The sequence below is a fragment of the Falco rusticolus genome, chromosome 5 (genome assembly GCF_015220075.1).
Source record: "Falco rusticolus isolate bFalRus1 chromosome 5, bFalRus1.pri, whole genome shotgun sequence".
NCBI lineage: Eukaryota > Metazoa > Chordata > Aves > Falconiformes > Falconidae > Falco > Falco rusticolus.
The window spans coordinates 74,506,499-74,520,296 of record NC_051191.1 but is presented as its reverse complement, the minus strand read 5'-3'; positions in this window follow the sequence as shown (position 1 = coordinate 74,520,296).

The window sequence follows — 13,798 nt, the reverse complement described above, 5'->3', positions numbered from 1 at the left end:
TCAGGCATTTTGTTTCTTCTTAACTACTCCAAAAAAATTCCTAGAGAAGTTGAAACAGAGCAAATATAAGGAAAATCACTCTGAGAAACAGCACTGTGGGATTTTTTCTTCCAGTGTAAACTATACCAAGTTCACAGGAAAAGAAAAGAATTCTTCAGTAATTGCCCTTGCAGTAAACCCAGCCTGAGCTGCAGTAATCAGATGGATATTTTATATCTATTGTACCATGGGAAACAATACATAACAATAGTTGAATTTCAATGTTGTTTATTTGGGTTTTTTAAGCACAACAATATCAGATATTTAGGAGGTGTCCACCTGCTCCAGTTCTGGGGAGGTTGTAGTCCTCTGTTCCTCCATCACCTCACCAGCCGCTGCCCTGGGAGGGGCAGGGTGACTGTCCCCATCTCAGCACCTTCTGGCTCTTGCCTGGCAGGGAATCCACCATCATGCAAACCAGGTAGCTTTGTGCTGCCGGGAAGCTCCACACCATGGAGTCCCAGAGAATGGGAGCATGTCAGCCTGGGCACATGCCTCTGTCGGCAGCTGGCTGAGGACATACTGCCTTCTCCATACCTGGGAGAAAGCTGCGTAGCTCTGGACTACGGTGAGCAGAAAGGTGAGGATACCTGTGAGAGCAGGTGCTTAGGGAAAAATAGAGAGCGAGGCAAACTGAGAGTAGAGGTGCACTCATGCTTTTGTACTTGTGTGAATGCTTGCTTGGCCTTTTGAAGTCAGGAACAGCTGGAAACCTCCTGCAGCACCATAAGGGTTTAGAAGAACTAAGACTTCAGTTGCCTGATGGTGGTCAGTCGGTTACTCGCACATCTGTGGTGCTCTCAGCCATGAGACAGCTGTAGCACTTTAATTGCAAAACTGTGGTAGGGAAGATGTCTCACCACCCCAAGTGTTCTGTGGCTTTGCTCCCATTCCCGTGGATTAATGGGGCTTCTCTGAGTCCTGTCTAGAAAAAAACAGGGTTGTTTTTTTTTTTTTTTCTAGTTTCTGCTGCATCAGTGAGTGGTCTGGCACACCTGAACACGAGAAGGCCATTTTGTGGTTGGGAAAAACAGTAGTCCATGCTGAATGTCTCTCAGAAGGCTGTATTGGAAGGCAGAGCTACTAGCCAGCACCCTCTGGCCGATGTGGGGACCAAGACTGCCCCAGGAGCTAGTGTGTGACAGGAAAGTCTCTTGCTGTACAGATAGGTGAGGAGACGCTAGTCTGGTTGCCTCATGTCATGCTGGAGAAAGAAGAAGCTGACAGGCAGAATGAGCTGCAAGCCAGACCACAGGTCTACCGTGAGCTTGCAGCTGTGCAAACATCAGCCTGTGCTCACTGACTTTCATGAGCACAGACTGCATACGTACACAAACCCTTTGATCCAAGGCTTCAGGCCAGCCAGGACGTAATACGGTTTGCATTTGGTCAGGGCCAGATTCAGAACTGGTTAAGCAGAGATGATCCATGGGCTTAGGCAGGCCAGCTTGCACAATCTGAAGATCTCCCGTGCAAATCCAGAATAATTCTGGTAACTTCTGCAGAGTTGCTCAGGAGACACACACGCAGTTGAGGCCAGGATCTGTTACACTTAATTAAATAAATAAAGGTTAAATATCCTGGAAGATCCATTTTCCAGTGTCCTTAACCTTGTCTTTGCTGGTGACCTCCTTATTTATTTATTTACTTATTTTCAAACTGAGCTTTTCATGGCCATTGACATAAATTTTCCAGCTTTTCTAATACAGAACATCTGTGGTCCCTATGCAGTGTCCTCTATAGGTCATGGGAAAGCTTTATCTTCCTAATAAGCTCCATTTCTCTATATATTCAAGCCCAATTGACAGGGCCAAGTGTGTTTATAAATAAATATTGCCTTGTAATGACCGTTTCCGTGTGTCCCAGAGGAATAGAGATTTAGTCCTTTTGAGCTGGCCAGCTGCCTCCTTTGTAACAGTGAGAACAGTTTTACCCTCTCTGGTTAGCATTTGATTTATGTGGAAATGAACTCCCCAAGGTGACAGGACAGCGATGCTGAAGAATGCAATGCTCCCAGCTACCCTTAGTAGTCAGGGAAATTTGTTCATCCATCCACCATTTTTCTCTTCATCAAACAAAATGATGGACGTTTATTGAATATCTCTATTTGTCCCTGACCAGCTCTGTCTGCCTCAGCCAAACCAGGGACAAGAGCCTGAGGAAGGCAAGTGAGTTTCATTTGAATGGTACCCTTCAGTAAGAGGAATGCCTGGTGATGTAGGACACTGCTAAGTTATGGAACAATGTATTTGCTGGGAAATTCAGAGAACGGATTGCAAAAATGTCTGGTGAATGATTGGACCTTCTTGCTGATGAGTGCAACAAGAAATGTGCTGCCATATGCCTTCTCTTCTGCATGAAGCATGATCTAATAGTTCCTTTTCACTCAAGGATGACATGCTGTCTCAGTGGCTTATTTCATAATACTGTTTTATCAGAGAGAATATGTTGTTTCTTACCTGAGTCTTGATCTGCTCTGTGTCCTTTTCCATCCAGGCAGTGGTGCAGCAGAGATCAGGATCCCTCTTTTAAAGGCTTTCAGAAGAAATCCATTGCAGTGTTTAGATGACTGACATACAGGACTACTGCAGCATATCTGTTAATCTTCACTGCTTACATTGTTCCTTTAGCTACACATATGCATGTGTTTATGCAGATACACACAGAGTAAAGAATGTTTATTCTAATTTTCCACTCTCACAAAACTTTTTGTGTGTGGAAAGGAATGAATGTTTGTAGACTTCTGTGATTTGCTTTCTTGTAAACTGTCCGGGTGGTTAAACCACAACACAAAGCCATTCTGATAAACAGCCTCTAGGCTTGATCACTAATGAGAATTGATTCCTATGGCTATAATTTCATCCTATCTCATAGTCTGTTAGAAATAGTTTGGCCGTTGCAGTTGGTGTGATAAACATTTCCAGCAAGATTTGGCATGAATCCAGCAAAAGATGCCACTGAGAGAAAGACAAGTGTAAAGCATCTCTGTCTCAACTCCTGTGATTCCTTGATTTCAGGTAGAAACAAAAGTATGAGAAGTCCCACAGTAGTGTCTCGCCATGACGTTAAAATCTGGGTTAAGTATTTTTTTTTTTTTTTTTAAAAAGTCTACCGTCTTCAGTCAAATTTCAGGCCACAAATATTTAAGAATGAATAGCATTTTGGGAGTGATCAAACATTTGTATCCCAGTGAGAAATAAACCCCAAGCCCCCTGACCCTGGAAACCTGAAGAGTGAAAGAGATAAGATATGAAATTTAAACCTTACCTCCCCTCTCTTCTCACAGCCTATGGCTTTTCAATTGTATTTGATTACTAATATTTCTTGGAATTCAGTTGCATCTCTGATTTTTTTTTTTTGCCAGGCTGATCACCAGAGAAGACTGCCAGCACTGGGTCACTGTGGTGTGTGGCCTCCAGAGGAAGGGTGAGCTAAGCCAGGCTGCGCTCCAGACCAGGAGCTCCTGCCTGACACTGAGTTGCCCACATGGGGACAATAAGTGGGAGAGGACAGGGCTGACAATAATCAAAGGAAAAGAGGGGGTGTGCATGTGTATGTGGGGTTAACCAAAACTTAGCACTAGACTGAGGAAAGAAAAGTAATTTTCCAGGACTTTATTTTATTATAAAGAGAAAACAAAGAAATATCCTTCTCCTTACTATGCTGAGGTTTAGCACTCAGTAAAGAAAAGTTATATCAAAATAGGGCATCTATTTTGGGTGTCTAGGTGTTTCTCCATTTTTGTGATCCAAAATCCAGTTTTGGCTATGCATGAAGGACTAGACAGAGCCTCCCTTTCCTGTACTCCGGAACGTGTTCTAGGGGAGAATTCAGCAGTAAACCAGTTCCTATGAATTGAGTTATTAGAACCTTATAATGTTTTCCAATTCCTTTCACGTAATAGTAGGTGTTAGAAGGTGATGTGCGCACTGCAACTTGGTTTTGATACTGATGAGCTTTTGGATTGCAATCCTGGATCTTCTGTTCTAAATAGCAAAGAAAAAGCCCTATCAGCAGTAAAAGAATAGGAAACAGTGTTTGTAGATATTTAATTTCAGGTTTATGAACTAAATAAAAACCAAACCAAACCAAGTACACCCCCAAAAAGTGCAATTGATCTATTACTACTGGTTTCTGTTCAGTGTTTTGTTATGTAAAGCATGTGATGGCCTTGCTTTCTGCCAGTGGGAAAATCTGAGAAGAAATGTGTCCCTCGCTTCCTCTGGGAAGGCTCAGTACCCTGGAGATGCTTCTTGCTTGACATTTTGTTTCCCAAGTGATTACTGGGCCTTTGCTCAGATGAGAGAAGTAATTTTTCTTTCCCTGACTACGACTAGTACATGTAATTATGTAATTGTAAGGCTCTTTCCTTTATGCTTATGGCAAAACTGGCTCGTGACAGTGGATGTGCAGGGGTTTGTCCTCCCAGTGCTTTTCTGAGGAAGACGGAGCTGGGCTGGGCTACTTCAGCTGCGTGATGGTAGCAGTAGCACGGTGAGCTCAGGAGATGCCAGCTCAGTACTGGACCATTGTCCATCCCTGCTTTCACACATTCTCCCACAGGGAACTTGGGGGCCAGAGCCAACAGACTTGAATGCAAACCAGGGCAGCACCCGTGGCATAAGGGGTCAGTTTATGCCTTCTGTAACTATGGTATACTCACTATGTCATTGAACCAGGAACAAACTGCTTTGTTTATAAAAGGCAAACAGATTTGCTCTGTCTTCGGGAAATATAGCATAGTTAAGTGTGAATAATACTTGTAAAACACATTGGAATTGCATCTGGAAAACTTGAAGTCCTCCTCAGAAGACCACATTATGCCAATCAGGAGGTAGAATTAGAAATATTCAGATTACATTCAGATTATGTCAGAACTAATCACAAATTTTAGCTAAACTGAACCTTTACTTTCTACTTGATACAGTTTTCTGATATGAGCTGCTTGCAGTCACAGTATTTGGGAGGTACTTAGCAGACTCACAGGAAGGACAGATCTAATAAATGCACACAGGTGATGTAAACAGTGTACCTAATTTTTTTTCATTGTACAGTTTTCACATCTGTCATTTCAAACAGCACCAGTCTACCCTGCAGTGCCTGGAATTCTGTCTTTACCAAAAAGGAGACAACTCGTTCAAAACCAGTACTGAACTGTGAGATATAAAATAGGGAAACCCAAATCTTGTTCGCTTACTTGCTTACAGATGTATTTTTTTTCATTATTAATTGAGGCCCTGTCACTACATAATCTTCCTTTTTTAACCAGAAACTTACAAAACAACAGCACGCTGCTGCCATACAGAAGGGGCAGCTAGAACCTTACTGCCATTTTCTTTTCCAGCAGAGGTTGCATTGAAATGTCTAAACAAAGATGCTTGTGTTCATATGTAAGTTTAGCGTTAACTCCCTGGGGCTGGAAGGCACACACCCACGCTGCCTGGGAAGGGCTGCTTCAGGATTGGGAAAACTCCCTTGCTAGAAAGATTTATGCTTTGGAGATCCTGCCACTTTTCACTTTGAGTGCTCTTCCTGCCTGAACTGCGGACTCTTAAGCATATATTTAAGTTCAGAGGCTTCCTCGAGAGTCCTCCTAATTTGGAGTGGACTTAAAGCAAGTGTACAGAGATTGCTGAACTGTTTAGGATTTCAGAGGTGCTCAGGGATTTCTATCTCAGTGGGTAAAAGCATCCTCAGTGTTTTAATTATGTTCACATGTATTCATATTAGCAGACAACACTCTGTAGTTCACACTTTATTAGGTACCTATGTCTTATCATGTCCTACCCAGCACAGCAACTGTAATCTGGTACTTGTAGATCTTCCTTTCAGAAATCTTTGATCTGAAATAAACCAAAATCACATTTTTTTACTAAAAAGAGTAGTACATTTAGGAAGAAGTGTTTTCAAAACTGTGAACAGCTGACATGCGCTTCTGCTTTCCTTAAAAGCCATCCATCCCTTGACTTCTTCAGTGCATTCCCACATTAGCTTGGTTCCCTGGAGGAGCTGTCTTCTCCTCCCTTGGATGATGTGTTCCTTCAAATCTGCTGTGGCAGTTTTGTCTTCGGTATCGCTAGACTCCTTGCCCTGTCATCATCTTTGCAATAATCCATGTGTGCTGAAGATGGCTTGTCCTACCATTCTTGGGTTTTGTCTTTCTTTTGCCGCACAGCCCTTTGTTGAGCTGATTCACCATAGTGGCACAGCTGGCACTGTAGGAACTGTTTCAGCATTCACTATCCACTGTTTATCACAAAGAATCCAGGTTGTTCCTGCTCAGTCAGAAGGCACAAGGGACTATTCTGGTTTACAGTGCGTGCAAGACCCTTACATGCAATAATCAATTGTTTAGCAAGAGGAAAAGCAAAAGCCATGGAAAGGAATCAGGAATCTGGTTTGCCTCTCATAGTTCTTTGAACTGTGCTCTGGCAGCTCCAGACAAGCCTTCCCCAGGGGGGACATTAGCCACATGTGCTTTGAGAGCAAGAAGATCCAGGGCTGATCCTTGCTGTTGCTGTGAATTTCGCATGGCCGCGGCGTGCAATGCAGCTGGAAGTGACTCCCTGCCTGATGTGGCCGGGAAGGCACGTAGCTGTGTGGTCACTACCCCATTTTGTGACTGAAAGTGTATGTCCTACACATGGTGTGTGCAGCTCCCCATATGGTATCATTGGTGGCTGTGGGTGCTCGTGGAGCTCCCTGGGGCTGTGAGTGGGTACAGAGGGTAAGTGTTAGCCTTTCAAAACACAGATCTCTGAATGAAACCATTTGTTAAGCCTGCCCTGTCTTTGCTAATAAATGTTTCCCCCCTTGGAAGGTACATTTGTACCCTCTTTTGTGTGCATGCCATGACTGATGTCCATATTTATGGCAATTTTACTGAGTTAAACCACCACAGCCTCTTGATGATTTCATGTGCCAGGGCAAGTTTATCAAAGGGAGGTCTGAAATCTCTTTTTACTAAAACAACCCTTCCTTTTTCACAAAAAAACCTTCAGGAACAAAAAATAAATGATCTTTGTATGTGTATTTGCACACACACTTGTACATGCACACGTTTTTCCATTACAATTTAGTTCCTCTGTGCAATTCTCCAAATGACATTCCTGAAGTACTCATATGAAATGCTTGGAAATCCTAATAGGGCAAGAAAAAGAAGTTTCACTTACAACTGTTCTGCCCCATTTTCTGTCCAGATGGCACACTGGCATGTAGCAGCCTTCCTCCACTGCTGCATGCATATGTAAGTCAAGTTGAAAACTTTAGAGAGGGAAGTGGTCACGTGAAACTCTCTTGAGACACTTGACAGAAATCTAAACCAACACATTGCAAAGAGTTACAAACAAAAATCAGTCTCAAAAGCAGTGCTTCTCCTGTGACATCATGTCACATTAATCACTGCTAGGTTGCCCTAATAAGGATGAAAATTCCCCCTTCACAGCCTGTTCTTCCAAACAAAAAATGCATCTTCTGCTCTGCCGGACCTTCCTTAATGTCTGCCAGAACAGATGGAGCTGGTAGCTTTGCTCAAAGGTCAATGCATTAGTCGAGGCTCTGGAGAGAAGTCCATCAAAGTGATGGTCTTTTCCACCCTAAAGCACATGCACGTGTGTGTGTGTGTGTGTGTCTCTGAGACATGAGGGTTTGACACATATGTATAATTTGTGTGTGCGTGACCAGAGACTAAGCTTTAAATGGAATCATCTGGATGGAAAACTAAAGTAACAATAATCTGGAGCATTGCTACTGTCAAATCTGGCAGTGCAAACACTTACCTCTTTATATAAATTTATATCCACACACACACGTATTTATGTGAATATCGAGTTTAAACAAGCTTTTCTCCTTTGATTTGACAGTGTACACACGGAGAACTTAAGTTTAAGGAATTAACTGATGAATTAATAGTCCTGTGCTTGAAGTGGAATAGGAAAGAATATATTGGCATCCACATATGTAGCATGTTGGAAGCACATACGGAGTTACCGCTGGTTGCTAGCTGTGTGATTTGTGGTGAATTGCAAGCACAGTGCAAGGTGTGGCTACCTACTTCAGATGATCTTTCTGTTTTGTGGACACCATTAGCAGCCTCTCAGTGAGTGAGTGTTCAGATATTGACATTTGAAAGAGAAAGATGTGGTTGACTTAGTCTATAGGTTTCCATGCCGAAATATTATGCTTGTTCGTGTCTCTGTATGGTCTCACTTTAACATCTCCGTCATTCCACCTCTGCTTTGATGACTGTTCCATTGACCATTCAGTGTATGGTCAGGAAATCTGTATTTTAGTCATCTTAATTTCTCATTTCTCTGGTTTTATGCCTTTACCTCTAGTAATTTATATGACTGAAGTACATTAGCCCTGGACCTTCTCCAGCTCCCCTGAAAGCAATGTATAGCACAGCCCTTTGCATTTTAAATGTAGGATTTTCCATTACTTATAAACATGAGAGGTTTTAAGCTATTGTGATGAAATGTTTCAGGGGTTTGTGTATGATTTTGGTTGCACTGTTTCCAAGTTTAATTAAACAGTGGTGAAACATTTGTTAGGACTGAAGCAAGGAAAAAAACCACCCAGAAGATGGCCCGTTTTGCCTGGAGCTTTCCTTGACAGAAGGAGCGCAAGTAAGGGTCATGTGGCTCCACTGGTGGCAGCTGCTTTGTGGCCTTATGTGGTCATTTTACTACTCCTGCTTTAATTCTGTGAATGTTTTATGGGTGACATACCTAGGCTTTCTCTGTCATCCTAGCGTTCATAACTAAGTCTGTGACTAAACAAAGTACTTGAGCGTTAACGTGAAGTCCTGTGCAAGTTAAACCTGGCCAACAGACAGCAAGGGTGTAGATACACAACACACAGTATGGTCAATGTTACCGCGCCCGTGCCCCGAAGGGAAGGATGGCAAACCTCTTACTCCACATTAATGCTTTTGCAGGAATTGTCTGGCCTCAGTGAAACCGGTGAAACTTTGCTACTCAAGCAAAAAAAAACCCCATAGTTTTAGTATTGGACATAGCCTTATGTGCTCAGTGATGGGACAGCTGTCCTTCAAAATCGAGCACAAGTTGAATTGTAGTGCTGAGCTGGACCTCAGCAGTAAATGTAGTCATGCCCAGCTATATGTTTTCTTGGAATCATTCCTCAAGACGAACCATAATAAATCGGATTGTGGAAGGCTTGCTTTTTTTTAATTCCTGACAAAGAACATACTGAAAAACTTGGCCTCAGTCACATAGTTTACTACAACCATCACAGAAACATGATGCAATATCATAAGCAATTTTGTTGTATTCGAGCAGTTGATCAAAACGTAAACTTACTCTTTGCTCATTGCCTGTTACTTTTAATCTTTAACCAGAATATCTGAATTGATACTTGAACAGATTATTGTCTCTGAAGGAAAAAACCCCATGACTGATAATGACATACTTGATAGCAACATAAACTGAAGGTTACTCATGCTTTTAAAATTAGGTTAAATTAAATATTTCAAGAAGCACATTCAGACTTGTATTCCATTTTTCATGTTGATGTATAGACAGTACAAAGGGGCTGATTATAAGGAGAGCTTCAGTTCAGAAATCTTACTACTCTCTTAATTTAACACAAAAAATTTAGACAATATGGTGAGATTTTGCATGTGGAAAAAATAGCACATTACAAACAATTTGATCTGGTTGGCCAGGACTAGTATCTGTTTATAACATGATTTAAAACACTAGCTAAGGCTGAGGATAGAACATCCGTTAGTTTTTGATGTATTTTTGAAGTGCTGTGAGATGCAAAGCTGGCCACCCAGGGGGCTAGCAATTGTCACTTGCTCTTCTTCAGACTCAGCAGAGTTTCTTTTACTGGGTGTTGCAACCCCTCATTTTGCTGATGTCCTGCCCTTGACTGAATCTGAAACATGTGACAGCCAGCAGAAGCCACCCCTTTTTGACAGACCAACCCGGATCACCCAGAATCAAAGATCTAACATCAAAAAATATACCCTGAAGGATAAAAAGCTGGGCCAGGGAAGGATGCAATTAATTTCCGTGGCTATTGTGGTTACAAAAAACACGCTTGAGGAGAGCAGTGATGTTCCCTGGGTGAGGAAGACACTGAGCCCCAGACCGCGACAGCCCTTTGCAGTCACTCCAGTGCTATTCCTCGATTTAATGAGCTTTGCAGTAGACCTCAGTCTATAAACTCAAAAACTATAATTTCCCTTTGGCCCACACAGAAGCTGGCATTCTCATCCTTGCTACTAAGCCAAAATTTAACAACCGGAGGAAGTAAACTCCTGTAATGATAAGGTACACTAATTTTCACAAATTATCCCTAGGGACATTTGTCAGTACTGTTTGAAGGATCTGTAATTAGCACTGAAATGCATTTGTCAAAATAAATCAACGATTTGGGGATGCCTAAGCCTGTAGGGTTTTTTTTCCCCCCATGTTTGTTTGTTTCCTCAGTGGGAGCTTAATTTAAAACTTTTGAATCAGAGGAAGCCTTTCTCTTGACTAAAATTAATTAACCCTCCCTGTTCATCAATTTGGAGTGCAGAAGGGACCATTAGATCATCCTGTCTGACCTCCTGAGCAGCACAGGCCATGACATCATGCACAGCTACTCCTGCACCGAGCCCAGAAAAGTGTGTTGAGACACATCCTCCAGAAAGCATGGCCGTGGGCAGAACTAATGTCTTCAGTTAGATCAACTCTTTTTTAGAGTAGAAGAAAGAAGTGTTAAACATCTGTTAAAGGTGAAGAGAAAATCCATCACTTTTTTGTTTGCCTCTCAAAATTGTTAACCTAAAAGTTAAAATTATTGGTAGCCATAACAAAAGTATGGGCAATGTTTTCCTTGAATGCATGGGTTTTATCTTTTTCACATTGTAGTATGTCTTAATGGTCCTAGCATATTCCCTTCACTGCTAACCAATAACTTATCAGTGGTCTGAAAGGAGAGTCCTCAGCCAGAAACCTACTGAACACAGTATTTTTAAGTATTTCTTTTAAACCAAGCCCCTTGGTGATATGTCCTGTCTATGAGTGCCTCAGTCTCAGTGGCTGTTTCTCTTGGACAGCACTGATCTCCTCTCTGCAGGCTAAATCTCTCTACACCATCCAATAAGGAATGTGGGAACATATTTTATTTTTACTGTCCAGTTATCACATGAGAAATCTTTTTTTTTTCCAAGTTGAAAGAATTCTTAAGGGGAAGTAGGAAACATAATTCAGATAGACAGGGCTGAGAAGCATTATCAATATGCTAAAGGGTATCAGAAATTCTTGCCTATCAGCTTAAATTAGTCTGGATGTAATGTAAACATACATATATAGAAATATATTTTAGCATAAAAAGTTAACTCTCACCTGGCTATGCAAGCAACCCAGACTAGAAAATCAGGTTTAGAGAAGTCGGAATTTACTCCATCATTTTGTATTTCACTGCTATCCATCACACACAGCAAGAGTGTCTCCTATCAGCCTGACATGAAGCATGATACCTTCCTGTGAAGGACACCATCCAAAGCACCTGGAGAGCCACGCCACTTCCCAGTCTGCTCCTGGGGACAAGTCACCAACCCAGGGCACTGACACCATGGTCCTTGCTGCCTCCAGACCTGCATCCATGAGTCCCAGCATCACTCCCCATAAAGTCTGGTCACCACAGCGCCTGGAGTCAGCCACCACTCAGCCCACTGTGGATCTCCAGCATCATGTTTGGTGACTGCAAGCATCCAGAGACCAGGTTGATGCACATTTGTAGGATGCCATGCTGGGGCTAAAACCCCCTGTCGCTAATAGCAGCACAGGGCAAAAGTCTAGCAGGACATGATTTATGGCTTGATGGTGCCTTCCAAACCCCTATCAGTGTTTTGAAAATAGCAGGCTTCACAGAGAATACAATTTGTCAAAAATAATGAAAGCTTTGTTCCTTTCATTACATAATATCTAATGTTTTTCCTCCAGTCAAAGTCCCTTTCTGGTCTTGGACTAACTACTTTTTCAGCTTGCAGCAACAAGCATTTGCTATTAATAATGACTGGAGAGCTTGGAAACTGTTTTCACAAAATGTTCTCAATCTCTAGTTTGCAAGGAAAAAAAGATATGCAGAATTAGCCATGGTTTTTCAGTCAGCAAGAATTGTGTGTGCATTCCGCTTTACAGATGGAAAAGCAAAAGCATAGCTCATTGCCTAAACTTTATGCAATATAGATAAAGGTGCATGCTTTTGTGAAATATATTCAAAGCGGTGGTAAGTCCTGTGCCTCTGAAATGATCCAAGGCATGATGTTAGGGCAAAGGCTTATTGTATACATGAGATATTAACTAAATCTGAATATACTTCTGGCCCTCTTGCTGTACTTTTTTTTGGTATTTCTTGAGTAACCCAGAACATTTGGGTTTACCCTTCTGTGGATGGAACCAAGTGGTTGTGTTCGCATGGGCAACCTGTGCCCATGAAGCAATACTCTAGGAGGGGAACTGTTTTACGAGGCCACAGTGATGTCAAGTGTTAGGGAGATGTTCAAAGCATGGCTTGCAGCAGGCTCTAGGGGGGTTTGGTACTCAGAGCAGGGTGCAGCTGTGTGCACTGGAGGGTGCCCAAGAGGAGAGCTTTGAGCAGACAGGAGTGTCATGGCCCTGCCGGGAGACCAGTGGTCATCTGAGCAGCTGTGGGGACCAGACGGGGTGCCCAGGGCACCCAAAATATGCTCAGTTATTGCTTGTTGAGTCATGATCCCGCTTCCATTAGCTTTTAATGCTTAGATGCCTATCCTGCTTGTATCTTTAGCAGCCCTGGACCAGCCTAGGCTTGAAAGGCCACCTTGCTGTCTTGCCAGAGGTGCAGACCACCTCAGCAGCCCTGCTCAGCTAGGTCACCCCCTCCAGCAGGCTGCCCTAAGCCCCCCATTGAGCCCGGTCTGGTTCGGCAGTGCTGTCCTCCACACCATGAGCATCAAGGGCTTCTCCATGGAGCCAGAGTTTTTGGGCTCTGGTCAGCACTCCATGACCGCAGGTTGCACATCCCAGCAAGGCTTGGCTGCAGCTGGGGATCTCCAGTGGCTGGCTTTGCTGTGGGGTTTGAGGGCATTGCCTTGGGCAGCAGAGAAAAAAAAGCCCTCGTGTTTGTGGTCTGCCAGGCCTCCTGCAGAGACCTGATCTACCCGTCCTGCTCAGGGTGCGCCTGTGCCAGGGTCCTGCCTCTGTCCCTGGCTCGCACTAGATGTTTCAAAAGAGAGCACAAGAAATCCTGAAGGTGACAGCTACAGAATAACCTGCCAACTGGGGATGTTTCCTCCAAATCCTATTACTCAGAGCTTGGCTTTGGTGCTGGAGCATTAAGCTTTATATCCCTTGTATGTATGCACTGTCTGTGTTGGTTTGCTCTCTATGTCCCCACCACCGTAACTGAGTCTTCTGGGTGTCCAAAGAGAGGACAAGGGGTCTCACTGCCACTTTTTTGTTTAAAATAGAGAAGTCCTTTAAGTTAAGACTAGAAAGAGAAAATACAGTGTAGTCCCAGATATTATTGCTCCCCTGAAAAGATTTTATAACCACCTTCCTATTTTTAGGAAATAATTTTGCTCCTCAGCGACATCTGCCTGGTAGGCTGTTCAAAGAGCCAAAGCATATTAAATGCACAGAATAAGTTAGGTTGGATAATGTAGTTCCAGTTACACCATGTTACAGGGGGATGGGAATAGTAGGGGTACAAATAAGTATGAAGAGACAGCAGTCAGATGGTGCTTACACATTATTGC